This window comes from Nanorana parkeri, unplaced genomic scaffold (assembly GCF_000935625.1).
Source record: "Nanorana parkeri isolate BGI_ZX_2015 unplaced genomic scaffold, ASM93562v1 scaffold799, whole genome shotgun sequence".
In the NCBI taxonomy this organism is placed as follows: Eukaryota; Metazoa; Chordata; class Amphibia; order Anura; family Dicroglossidae; genus Nanorana; species Nanorana parkeri.
Genome location: NW_017307067.1, coordinates 546,723 through 561,166, shown reverse-complemented (window position 1 = coordinate 561,166; position 14,444 = coordinate 546,723). Strand labels below are relative to the sequence as shown.

Sequence of the window (14,444 nt, the reverse complement as noted above, 5' to 3'; positions counted from 1 at the left end):
TATATATATATATATATAAATATAAGAGAGAGAGAGATAGTGGAGGGGGGATGGAAATGCCACCTGGGCCACTCTTCGAAATGATTCTCACTGCAATGAGAGTGAAAGGGGTCTTCAACTTTTCACACAGAGGGAAGCAGTAATGAACAGTAATGACACAAAGCCGCTATGTAGCTGTAAAATTAAGGTCACTTGCTCTTGTAAACAGTTGACAGATTTTCATAGTCCTAGCCAGAAAGCATAGTTATAGCCATATTTGCTTTGCTGCTATTCCATCTCCACAATTCTCTATAATGATAAATACAGTTTTTTAAAATTATTATTATCTATCCATCAACTGTGGCAGCTCTCAAGCCAAAAACTAAATCAGCCTTCCACAGTTTTCATACAAGGCCAGCTATGGTGCCTTATTGAGCCATTGGGGTTGATTTACTAACCTTATAAACACACCACGAACATGTATACACCTCTGTAGTGTGTTACCTCCCAGCATGATCTATGGGTGGAATCTAAACACCTTTGTAGTGTGTACACACCCAGCAGGTGTGTTGTGCAAAGCCCTGAATGAATTACAAGGTGATGTTGTGTAAATTAGCTCTATGTTGTGTTGCTTGCGTTGATGAATGCAGGAATGTAAATGCATGAGCTAACCATTTTTGTCTAAAAACTGTGAAGCAGCATTATATATGCATCATGTGCATGATTTTTCCATATATGGCATTAGTGGAAATATGCTTTGAGAGACTTTTTGGTTGATAAATAAGTTTTGCTGTGTGAAAATCACACGCACCTGGTGCGTGTGTGTGTTTAGGTTAGTAAATCACCCCCATTAAGTCAGAAACTTGGCACCATGAGTCAAAAAAACAAAAAAGTTATATTATGTACATGTGCAGGTGTTACTTATATCACCAACAACTATGTAACAATACAAGCTCATCAGAGCATGCAGAACATGCAATGATCAGTCACAACATGAGCACCCCCCCCCCTCCAATATTGATATTGGGTCCCTCATTTGCCACCAAAACAGCCCTGACCTGTTGAGCCATGGACTCCACTAGACCTGTGATGGTGTGCTCTGGTATCTGGCAGTAGCAGATCCTTTAAGTTCTGTAACTTGCGAGGTCGGGGCTCCATGGATTGAGCTTTTTTTTCCCAGCACATCCCAAAGATGCTCGATTGGATTGAGATCTGTAGAATTTGGATTGAGATCTGTAGAATTTGGAAGCCAAAAATCAACATCCCAAACTATTTTTGAACCATTTATGCGGTGTGGCAGAGCGCATTATCCTGCTGAAAGAAGCCAATGCCATCAGTGAATGCCATTTCCATGAAAGGGTGTACTTTGTGAGCAAAAATGTTTACGTTGATGGTACGCGTCAAAGTAACATCCACATGAAAAGCAGGAATTTAATGTTTCCTTGCAGAAAATTGCCCAAATCACCACACTGCCTCCGCCAGCTTGCTTTTTTCTCATAGTATCCTGGTGCCATCTCTTCCCCAGGTAAGTAACACATGTACCCGGCCAGCCACATGATGTAAAAGAAAATCTGATTCATTATACCAGGCCACTTTCCACCATTGCTCTGTGGTCCAGTTTTGATGCTCGCGTGCCCAACTGTAGGCACTTTTGGCAGTGTACGCGGGTCAGCATTGGCAACCCTGACCAGAAAGCCCTAACCCCATAGTTCTCCTTTAAGGCTTTCTGGGCATGGCAAGTAGATACCAAATTGTCACAAAGTTTGGCCAAAAACAACAAGAGCACACCAAGATATTTAATATGCTTTGCCCTAGTTCCAGATAATACAGGCAGGATGTTGTAGGTTCGATTTAACATTCCACACCAGGCCATAGAGCAATACAGCTACATCTCTAAGTAAAGGTTCATCATTTTGTGAATTTACTATTCATGTCAGAGGCATAACAGGGACAATGCAATATGTTTGGCCAAAATCTTTTTTGGATAGAGTAGGGAATGGTTATATTTTTTGTGTGTCTATTGGGGACTTTTACTTCCTGTCCCAGAGACGGCAGGAGATATCTCCAAAGAGTGGGAAGAACTCTTTGAAATTTGTTAACAGAATGGCTGTTCCCATAAAAAGATTTTCCCACCTTCCTGTGAAAATGTGAAACACTTACACTTAAACATCACCTTTCATAACGGGGGAATATTCACCCTTACTGGTGACCATTGTCTCCATCAGGGACCCATACACAAATAAAAAAAACCTAACAGATGTACAACCTTTCCACATTCTATCCCCCCAAAAAATTGAGAAGTAGAGTAAAAAAGTCACTGTTAGGTTCAGGGGCAGTTGCACCCTCACACTACAGGAGGAAAAACCAAATAAATGCTATCCTTGGAGAATCATTTTACCTCTAAGCAACTTGTATGTTTGTATTGAGGTTTGTCATTCTGGCAAATTGTTTCAACTGTTCCCATTCTGCATATGTGTGCAGATATTTTATTTATGTGTGAAGAAAACATCTTGTAACATTCTATTTCTGTCCCTCTTGCAGGCAAGAGAATTAAAACGGCCTCACTGTAGGCCAAACAGGGATTTTTACAATGTGCTAACATGTTACTCAAAAGCTGCAAAGAAAATGTAAAATACATTTATATGAATGATAGTTGAGGCTTTGTCACACCTCATAAAAATCAGGTGCAAAAGGTCACTTTGTTTTTGATCATTTTTATTTTTAACTGCCTTCCTGTTGAGTAACTAATTTTGATTATTTCCATTGTTAAAATGGACCTTGCCTCAGATATATAGTATCTTGACATGTTAATTGCTTGCATACCAAGTAGTGTTTAAGAGTAACACAAATTCAAAGAATTATACGTACTCTTTTGCCATCCTCGTTGAGCCAACCAGCGTTAATACTCATTTCTTAAGATTAAGATGTTGGTACAAAATGGCACGAAGCTTGGTTCTGGTGCTCATGCAGTAGTCTTATTGCCGGTGTTCGATATCTACTGGCCACTTTTCATAATTAGATTCTTATTACAGTTCATTTCATTTTCTCCAATAACAAAATATACGACTCTGGAAAGTGCAATGACAACTGAAACAAAATAATTACTTTGTGAGTTTTCTCTGGATCCTCTGGTTTGGATTGTAGAGAAAACCAAACTGTTTGCAGACAGGGTTGGTAAAATTTGAACTTGGGAACACAGAATTGCAAGGCAACAGTGGTACCCAAAGTGGTAGACACCACCCTGACCAACTATACAATGCACACAAGATTGTTTAAAACAGCACAAGATAGGATAAAGCCATCTATAGACTCAGATGTCAGTGAGACATAGTCACACACTGTCTACTGAAAGCTACTTTGTATGAAAGATCCTTATGGGATCAGCCAGGCTGGCAAGTGCATACAGATATACAATCTGTGCCCATACCCAAAGGATCTAGACCAGTGATGAGCAGTAATGCTACAGTGCAATCATCAGCTACTGTTGCCCAGTCAGAATCACCCTACATAATAACTGAAGTTGTACAAGTAATCTAAACGACAATTGGGTAACCAGTATTCACCGTCAATAGCAGCCCAATGCTGTATTCATGCCTGGTTAAACTGCAATGCTCAGCAATCAAGTAGCTTACATCAAAAGATTCAAATAAATGCAGGCCAATTCTGAAATCAAATGCCAGAAGATTCTAGTTGTGCCTACAAGTGATCACATAGACTATATTAGCTTAGTCTTAAAGTGGATCTAAACATTTCCATTTCAGCTTAGATGTGGTGGCTGCATTCATTTTCTTTTGTTCAGACTTTTTCCCATTCCATGTTCAAATTGTGATCCTGCCAGTAACACACTTCCTGTCCTAGATTGACAGCGCTCAGGCACCGTACTCTATGCAGGAGCATTGTGGTCACCCTAGGACAGGAAGCATGTTAGAACTACAGTACACCTTGTCCTGTCTTCCATAATGTAGTGGGACATTTTCTGTAGTCCTAGAACACATCCTAATAACATTGTTTGAGATAAGGCTGCTGAATGTACAGGACAACACTAGATTTCTGGTACGATCAACATATATTTTTTGCACTTATTGAACAGTTCTAAATAAAAACGCCTTCAATTGTATATTAAACAGACCAAAAGGGAATAGAGAAGTTCATTGTTGGGGTTTACACACATTTCACCTGTTCATGGTTTATAGATATCACCAAAAATGCAAAAAATTTTAAAAATGGGGGAAAAAAATAAAAATCAAGCCACCTGAAAAATCTTTAGACATTGCACATGGTGTGTGTGCTCCTCGATGATCAGTGCTCCTACGGCTGTTATAAAACATACTGATCAGTAGGCTATTTGAGACTTTTAATTATTTATCTGCTTGGATGGTAAAATGCATTATTTAATATCACCAGAGGAATCTCTTAACTGGGAGTGACATGTACAGTGCTTGAAAGGCAAGAAAAGCATTGTCGGCCCTCCTAAGCCCCTTTTACAAGCAACAAAATAAACAATGTATTAGACGACAAACATTATAAGACTCGAATAACAAAGGACTCATCTATAACATCCAGCAACTCCTCCTGTCCCACAATATGACTTTGTGACTGCTAATGCTTCACGCAACAATGGGAGAGTCACAGAAGCCTGCTCGGATAACCCCGTATTACATTCTGTAACATCACTTCGATATCATCTGATGAATTTGTGCTGCTTGCTGATCATAAACTGAACTATTTTCTCATGTGAACTGGCAGATTTTAGCAATGTTCACAATCTATATTCAAGTTAGAGCACCCACACACGCTGCAGTGTTTCAAAGAAATGCAATGAATTCAAGCATAGTGATGTGTTAGCCTGGTATCCATTGGACCATGTCAGGGTTTACAAGAAATAAATGAGAAATGCAAGGCAAGATGTGAATGCTTCTGATGCTCAGCAGTACCAGTGACTATACCCTGCATGATGAAAATGAGCGACTGTTCGCTAATCTTTTCTATGGAGAAAGGGAAAAAAGGTTCACCATGTAGGTACCACATCTATCAGCTGAACACACTTCCTGTCTTAGAGTGACAGCACTCATTCACTGTACTCTATAGAGGACCACCGTTGTCACCCTAGGACAGGAGTCACCCTTGGACAGGAAGCATATTAGAACTGCAGTACACTGTCGTGTCTTCTAAACAGAAGGAAGTGTTCTGTAGTCCTAGAACATTTAAGTCCCCTTTAACACCTAGACATTTTGTCGCTCAAAAGGTAAGCGCAACAAAATGCTCAAGACAAGGAATCCCATTCATTTTTATGGCCCCTGTTTACACCTGAGTGTTTTGTTGCAAGCAGAAAAACGCCTGTCGCTGGAAAAAGTGCATGAACTACTTTTTGGCAGATTACAGCACTTTTTGGTTCCATAGACTTCCATAGGAAACTTTGTGCGACAAAACACCCAGTGTGAACAGGGGCCATAGAAATGAACGGGATTCCTTGTCTTGAGTGTTTTGTCACTCAAGACTAGCGAATGGGATTAAGTATTATAGGACTACAGAACACTTCCCCATACGTTTTGGAAGACAGAGGTGTACTGCCTGTTCTCAACAAGGCACCTGCCCATCTATAAAATGGAAGCCTAGTAGCAATAGGTCAGACATGTTTAGGTATCCGTTAGAGGAAAAGTACTGAAGTTTTTGTTCCAGGTTTTAACTGGAAACACACAAGTCCATGTGAATGGTAAATTGAAAAGAAAAAAGAAAAAAAAACCACGTATTGCTATTACCATGTTATTTACGAGCTACAGCCAACATACGAGTATACAAGTTTCAGGGGTCAAGGAGAATCCCCCCTTTGTCAATGCCAAGTAAAGTGTCTTTGCTGGGTACTCAAAATACTGTCTTTACTGATTTGAGACAGCATAGAGGACAGCATAACACTACCACTGGGGTTATTTCAAATGTCTATGGTCAACCCCGATACAGAGAAATTGTACCAGTGACAATGTCCAAAGCTGGCCATACACCTATAGATTTTTTTTTCTATCAGCCTATGGTCAGATGGAAAAAGTGCAACAGATTCCTCCATCTATGCTAAACTGTGTGGATGGAGGCATCTTCCACTGGGCCAAGCTTCAGTATCTTGCTAGTCGGCCCTGCTGGCTCTCAAAATACCTGAACAATCTGATTGGATGCAGGCAACTATAGAAAGCCTATAGGTGTACGGCCAGCTTAAGAAACTGCTCAGGCGGCCGCAAAGCATCTTGGGGCGGGCGCATGCGCAGTTCGGATTTTCAGCCGAGAGACGAGGAGAGACGCAAGGTAAGTCTATGGACGCGTGCACCCGAATGCAGACACCGTGGGACAGGAAGTGCCAGCAAGGATAGAGAAATCAGTGCTGGATCGGACACCCGCAGCAGCGCTGGAGAGAAGGCTGAAAAGGACAGGAAAGAGGAGGAAGATCGGATTAAGAGACATAATTTACGGTAAGCGTTTTACTTAACATTGGGAGGGGGGGAAACATTTTTTGACTTTAATGTCACTTTAACATGCCTTACTGCAGAAAAAAATAGGGGAGTAACTTGCAGCGTGGATATCTGAACAGCTTACACTGCCATAAATTAGGCTTCGTCTCCCTGCATTTACCAGCAGTAAGAGGATTTTATACTGCAAGCAAATGCAGAGATGTGAACACGCTAGAATACCTAAACTCTGCTACAGTATGACAAAATAAAATTCAGTTAACTAATACGAATTAATATTCCTAATACTTTGCTCAAACACAGACCCTGAAATTCACTAAAAGCGTCTTTGACACCAATTAGAAATCTGTCTGCCATTTATGCAACAATTGATGCAACCTGCGACAGATTCACGTAACTGTCTGTATGGTGTATATGAACTGGTTGCAGAACTTTGTCCGCCACATAATTTATTCCAACATGGAAGAGGTCTTTTTTACCTCCATTTTTCTTATGTAAAAACTACCTGAATTTGTCTCACTAACAGATGGCAGGAAAATAGTTGTGTGCTCCATCAGACACTTAACAAATGTTGATTGAAATGTCCTTTAGTTTTAAATGATGTCGACTTTGTAATGGCATTTCCCCAAACGAAAACCACATTCACTGTTAGAATAATGTTAAAGCAAACATTTTCCATCCTGCTACTTGGAGTTTTGTCACTGCAGGAGGGGAAAAAAATGGATTGATTTGATCTCATCAACTAATAGAAAGTCTAAAAGAAACTTTTCATACGAATGCTCTTTTGAAAATCTAAGCACAGGGTATGGCCAGCTTTAGTTTTTCCTTCCCTAATGACTCCAATGCATTTAGCAAAATATCAAAAATGTTGCTGAAATCTGACAAATTTTCACTAAACCTTCTGGGAAATTAAAACATTTCTGTTTTGCCCATCACTACTCATTATCCAATATAAACCGCTGTCTGTATACTGTCTAGGACCAAACTCAAAGATTGTATAGGTGTTATAAACCAGGCCATACGACAATGACATCAAGCTCCATCATCGGATACGATACCCTTGCAACCCTCCAAAGTACCAAGGCAAACACCAAAAAACTGATGGGGAAGACATCTTGGGAGCCTGGAGGGGATTTAACATGAAAAACAAAAAATGGAAAGAACTTGAAAAAGGAATGGGATAAAGTCTTCTAGCGTGAATACTTCCCAATAGCCATCCCTTATTACCGCTGGGCAATCTCGTAAAATAACGGGTTAAAGTCCATGTAAAGATTCTGGTGCATGCAAGGGTGGGAAAAGAAAAATGTATTTATATTATTTTTATATGGTGACAAATAGCACTGTGCTGGCTAACACAATGGAACGTTTAATTTAATGTCCTGGAGGCACAATATGGCTATTGTCTGATTTTGGATCAGTGAAGACATGCTTGAAATTTCTAGGCTCTTTACAAGACTAGAAATATTGACAATTCCCTAATGTCAAATGATTTACCAACATAGCGCTCTTTCTGTTGCTTTTGTTTGTCACCCTCTGTTTACATATTTTTCTGTTATTGCTGGTTTTACTGTCTCTGCATTCTTGTTTTAAGGTTTAGATAATAAGCCAATTTAGTATACAGGGTATAGCATGGATGGGCAAATCTGCCCTGTCAGCTATTGTATTTTGACAGCCGGCACCTGCAGCTGTCAGAATACCTGAACAGTGACTGCACTCGACTGGCTTCAGTCACTGTTCGGTCAACAGTATTTGGCCCAGTGCTGTCAACAAAAGCTGACTGAAAAATAAATGCCTGCTGTCGAATGGATTGGTGCCTACAGCGTTACCTACAGCTTAAATTTCAAAATTCAAGTAGTTTATGGCCAGCTTCAATATTCTGTTTGAATTGAAGCTAAATGAAACATTCACACATCAGTCTGGGATAGGCAACACTAGTCTGGCTTCAACAGGAATCTAGACCATTGCTTTAGGTCAAGGTTATAAATAAAGAGCAAAGCAACAGGTTCATTTAATATCCACCACCCCAGAAGCACATACTTACCTTTACTTTGTTCCCCCGCTGATCCCTTCAACTTCTGAGAAATACCTGCTGCGTCCAGTTATGGAAGTATCATGAGAATTCCCTCCCCTCCTCACAGTATAAAAGCAGTGATACTTGATGACTGGCCCAATGTTGTCAAATGGGTCACTACAACGACTTGGCGTGGCAAGGGAGAGAAGGAAATGTTATGTGCTGCCGGGGGGGGGGCATTAAAGCAAATTTTATTGGTTTAGTGAGCAGGCAGTACAAACCATTGAAGAAACACAGAACAGTTTAGAAACATTCACCAAACCTTCCCAATTCTACCTAAAAATAAACATTGTGGCTAGAGACACCACTTTAAATATAGGGAAGGGATGGATTTTAAAGGCCGTGACACACTGCACGCGAAGCCGCGCAGAGCGAAGCACAGCTCTCCGGCACGGAGCTTCGCGTGCAGTGTGTGAGCTGAGTGCAGTCAGATGATTGACTGCACCTTCAGCCAATCGGCTCGTCTGTAACAACCGGCCAGATGTCGCATCCCGTTGCGCCGGTTTATATGCGCCAGCCGATTGGCTGAAGTTGAAATTGTTCATCTCGGCACGCTCAGCTCCGCGAGCTCTCGCAAGCTGAGGTGCCGAGAAGAAAGGGACATGACACACTGCTCGCAAAGGCAGCGTGCCACCGCTCCGCGCTGCTTCGCGTGCAGTGCGTCACGCCCTTTAAACACTGTAGCAAAAATTAGGAAAGGCTATTGCCCATAGCAACAGACTATATGTAAGCATTTCAATTTTACTCAGCACTACAAGAGATTCACATTTGTTGTTATAGATTCACTTTTCATTTCTGGAAGGGTGCATAACAGCAAAATGCAGAGTTCACTTTGTCTGCCCACGTGGAACAGTTTAGACATTATCTGCCTGTCCCATGTACTTGGGTATAGGACACAGTGCTTTGCTTACAGAGGATCTAAAGTCTTTTTATTGAGCCCCACCCCAACATACATGTACACAAGATCAGTTAAATGTATACAACTTTATCAGGGTATGTTAAAGTGACATTAAAAACTCAGGCGTTACATAGTATTTGTGGTTGAATAAAGACATTAGTCCATCAAGTCCAACCTATTAGGATCTCATTCTATGAGTACCTGTACCCCTGTATATTACGGTCCCTTAAGAAATCGTCCCAAAAGTTTCTTGAACAATTCCACATCCTTTGCTGAAATCACTGCCTGTGGCAGTGAGTTCCAGACCCTAACTATCTTACTGTGAAGAACCCCCTTCGCCCCTTGTGCTGGAATTTTTTTTCCACCAATTTTAGGTGGTGGCCTCTAGTTTTTGTAATGGAGTTAATTTTAAACAGTTTATCGCTAATGTTGCTACCACCATTGAACATTTTGTACATGGAGATCATATCCCCCCTTAATCTCCTCACCTCCAATGTGAACATGTTTAAATTTAGTAGCCTTGTCTCGTAGCTCTGGTCCTCCATACCCCTAATTAGTTTGGTTGCCCTCCGCTGGACTTTTTCCAACTCAAGGACATCTTTTCTTAGTACTGGTGACCAGAACTGGACCGCGTACTCCAGATGAGGTCGAACCAATGATCTATAAAGTGGCAAAATTATAGACTTGTCCCTGCAATACATCCCCTTTTTAATACAGGACAAGACCCTGCTAGCTTTGTTTACAGCAGCCTGGCACTGCAAACTACCTTTCAGTTTGTGGTCTACAATGACCCCCAAATCCTTCTCCATTTCTGACTTCCCCAGCGGCATACCCATAATTGTATAACCCATTTGTTTATTTTTAATTCCAAAGTGCATTACTTTGCATTTATCGACATTAAACCTCATCTGCCACATTAATGCCCACTCCCCTATTTTATCCAGGTCCTCCTGTAATGTTATAGTGTCTAAGTCCGTGTCTATTACCCTCCCTATTTTGGTGTCATCCGCAAACACGGAAATATCGCTGTTAACACCCTCCCCGATGTCATTAATAAATAAGTTGAACAATATGGGACCCAGCACAGAACCCTGAGGCACACCGCTCATTACACTAGCCCAGTCTGAAAAGGTGCCATTTACAGATACCCTCTGGACCCGTTCCCATAGCCAGTTCTCTATCCACGTACACACCACCTCACCTATGCCCATAGCCCTCAGCTTGTGAAGCAAGCGTTTGTGTGGTACTGTATCAAAAGCCTTTGAGAAATCCAGATATACCACATCTACCGGCTTACCTCCGTCCATATCTCTACTTACCCCCTCATTAAATCTTAAAAATGCATTTAAGTACCCAAACTATTTTTTTTTAAAATACCGTATATACTCGAGTATAAGCCGAGTTTTTCAGCCCATTTTTTGTGCTGAAAAGTGCCCCCCTCGGCTTCAGTCAGCGTTATTTAACCCATTCATGTTAGCAGAGGATCATTGTAAATGTATTGTTGCAGGCACTCTATATGTACATGTACTATATACTACATATAGAGTGCACTGAACAATATTATCCTCTGCTAATATGAATGGGTTAAATGATCCGTAGTACATGATATGTAGCCCTGTTTCCCCTTTTCCACTTAGAGCTAGGTTATTTTTTTTCTAATAAATATTAATGTAATTTTATTGGTATCTATCTTCATTTTGTACATTTACCAGTAGCTGCCTCATTTCCCACCCTAAGCTTATACTCGAGTCAATATTTTTTCCCAGTTTTTTTGTGGTAAAATTAGGTACCTCGGCTTATATTCGGGACGGCTTATACTCGAGTATATACGGTATCTTATTTGTGTATCACTCAGCTGTAGATCCTCAAATCATCTCTGAATTGGTGCCAACACTGTCCTTCCACCTGGAGGGTGGCTACTTTTGTTCCCCATGGTCCGTGTGTGTGTTGTAAAATAGACAGCGCTCCAAGCTCTCTCCTGTGATAGACTACAATCTCACGTTTAGTTTACTAATTTGTATTGAGATTGTAGTCCATCACAGGAGCAAGTATCTACTTTGCGACACACACATGGAACATGGCCGCCACCCTCCAGAAGGAAGGACAGTGTGAGCACTAATTCAGAGGTGATTTGAGGAGCTACAGCTGAGTGATACACAAATAAGGCTCAGTATTGTTAATGGTTAACGTTTAGTTTAGTGTCTCTGTAATGTTTAAAGCACATAGATAAAACAAGTGGGTACATCCCAGAACACCCATCGGAACTGTGACACCACACCCCTGAATACAATACATGAAAAAACAAAAATGTGTATGGACAGTCATGCACCAAATGCATGACCATTACAACAAAAAAAGTCCAGGGAGGTATAGTTAAAGTATTTATTATCCACTGTTTGTAACTTTTTAGACCAATGAAATGTTTAAGTATATTGAGATCATGTAAATAAAAATATCTTTGTTATATTATATATTTATGACCAGTCATCATGTCTTGTTACCAAGTTAAGCCATGTTATCCCACATTCATCATTGGGCACTTTTAAAGCCCCATTATCGCTTTGTTTTTTCATGTAATTTTTAAAGCCCAGTTTTAATAAATAGTTGGTACTTTATGTACATGAGGGCAGAAGGCTCTGCTTCTTGTTGATCCTCTCATCTTACAGATAGTACCTGCCTGGTTGAAGTGAACTCTTTGCAGCCTCGCTCATATGTGCACAATAAAGTCAGAGACCTAAACTGTTAGTGACATGCTGAAGTTAAGAGACGTTTCTAGCCAGATCAGGGAAGAGGCACTTTTTTAAAAACACAAAAATATAATGTTGCACTGTAAATGTTGATGGCTTGACTATTGATTCTTGCGAAGTGCCATTGTTTTTTTTTTTAATAGTTCTTTACCTAGCAGTATTTTAGCATATACCATTAGTGAGTATTACCCCACATTATAAGGATAGAATGGTGTACCAATGTATTATTTGTATTCAACATAAACATGAATGATCTTTAAAAGTTACTCATAGTAGGTCTATTCAAGTGTAGCAATACCACCAAGTAAGCTCAGCCCAGTGTGTACATACCCAAGGGTTTCACGAATAATTTTCAATGGATTTTACCAATAGTATGTATAATGTGACCAGTCCTATTTGAGTGCACACAGAAGAAGAAAGAAGGAAGGAAAAACAGTATCAGTGGCAGGAAATTGTCCAATTCAGGTTATCATTTCCTCATGATTACTTTCCACACACACACACACACACACACACACACACACACGTGTCAAGTGCTCTTTGTGGCAGAGTAACACCTATATATTGTTCATTGGAACATTAAAGAGTCTGTTTATTGTAGTTCAATTCAATCAATATATAAAAAAGGCAAATTTGCTAAGTGAATAAGGACGTGTGAAAAATCACTGATTACTGTTCTTAGTTTGCATGTCCATAGCTTAGGATGTGCCAGATTTCTGAAAAAGCGATAGAGAGGTGTGAAAAAAAACCAAGCAAGATAGAGGCTGACTGTTATTATGATAAGCTTGTTCGGACTTTGTCTTAAACATGGATTGCAAGGATAGCTTTAAGCTGGCTATAGACTTCAGAGAATGGTTGGCATGGTCCAATCGTCTCCTACGCCAATGTCTACCCTCACTATAGAACTCTAGTCACATGAGAGCTCATGTTCAGGATTTTGGGGAAGGGAGGAAAAGCCATCCTGAAGAGTCCCGTCTTAAGGTCCCCACACACCTTGCAATAATCGTACGATAATCGCCGGAAATCCTGCGATAGTACGATTATCGTAAGGTGTGTGGAAGCCGTGCGACCTCTACTACTGTAAGGTCGCACGACTTTTAACTTACGAACATGTTCGAAAACCCGCCGAGCATCGTACGATGTTCGGCGGGTGTGTAGCATGTTCGTAAGATAAAAGCTGGACAGGCCGGTGTGCGCAAGCGGACTCTGCCCATTCGGCATTGTGGTCATCGGAAGCCCGCCCCTCAGAGGGGCGCGGCTTGCGATCATCGCAAGTACGATCTGCCTGTCCAAGATAGGCAGATCGTACGTTTTCTTAATTACCTTACAACCATCGCAAGACAAAAGTCTTGCGATGGTTGTAAGGTGTGTGCCCAGCACTAGGCTGGTTGAATTCTGCCCGATAGACATTGGAGAGTCACCTGATCCATCCAAGAAAGTCAATGACAGACCTTAGAGGATGTTTATGCAATGAAAGTATTTGTGTTACAGCAAACATTGAATATCCACAGGTCTTTTTCAAAGTTCCCTGGCTGAGCTTTCTCAGATTAAAATCATTAAGAATTCAGCACTGGCAGGAAGATCCCTTATAAAGTCTGGAGTAGTGTAAATAATTATATCGATCACTTCCACTAGGTGTTAGAACCATGGAAGTCTTTAGAACAGCCAAAAGAAAAAGGCACATGTGTGTATATACACTGCAATTCCTTGGCCTATGGGTTTCATATCCCAATAGTCATGCCTCAATGTACTCTATTCCACCAATACCCACTCAGTGGAGTAAAGGAAAAATCAGTTTTCCCCCTATATTTTAGGAAACTTATACATACCAAAATGCAGTCAGACAAATATATAGGTTCTGCCAGGGTGAATGAAGCCTTGGAGTAACACAGGGAAAGTTGGGAGTATCTAACCATCTTCACATAGATTGCGTGTTTATGGAAGGAGATGATCCAAGCAGATGCATGTCCTTCTTGTAGTGCATTGAAAGCCATTCATCAGAAGGCACAGTAGAGAGTGCTATGTTTGCAAATCTCTTTCTGCAATGCCGTGTGATCTCTCACTGTGTCCTCTGACAGATAGCTTCTGTCTGATGTAGATTGCTTGAAAGCTCTGTGTGTCCTGTATGGAGCTGTCCATACTCACTTTGTTTTCAAAGCCCTTAGGTTACTTTATTATGCAATTTCTGCTTCCCCTTCTGACAAGGCCTAAAGCAGTATCACCCTTAGGACATGCCCAAACACATGAATGAATATCAGTGTGAAAAGGGGAGGGGGGGGGGGGCACCAGCAGGG

At 40.8% G+C, this 14,444-nt stretch overlaps 1 protein-coding gene across 1 annotated transcript in view; it reads right to left on the bottom strand.

Moving 5' to 3' along the window:
• The window catches only part of FGF9 (fibroblast growth factor 9), a 55,338-nt gene that overhangs the window by 1,308 nt on the left and 39,586 nt on the right, over positions 1-14,444 (bottom strand). The window lies entirely within an intron of this gene.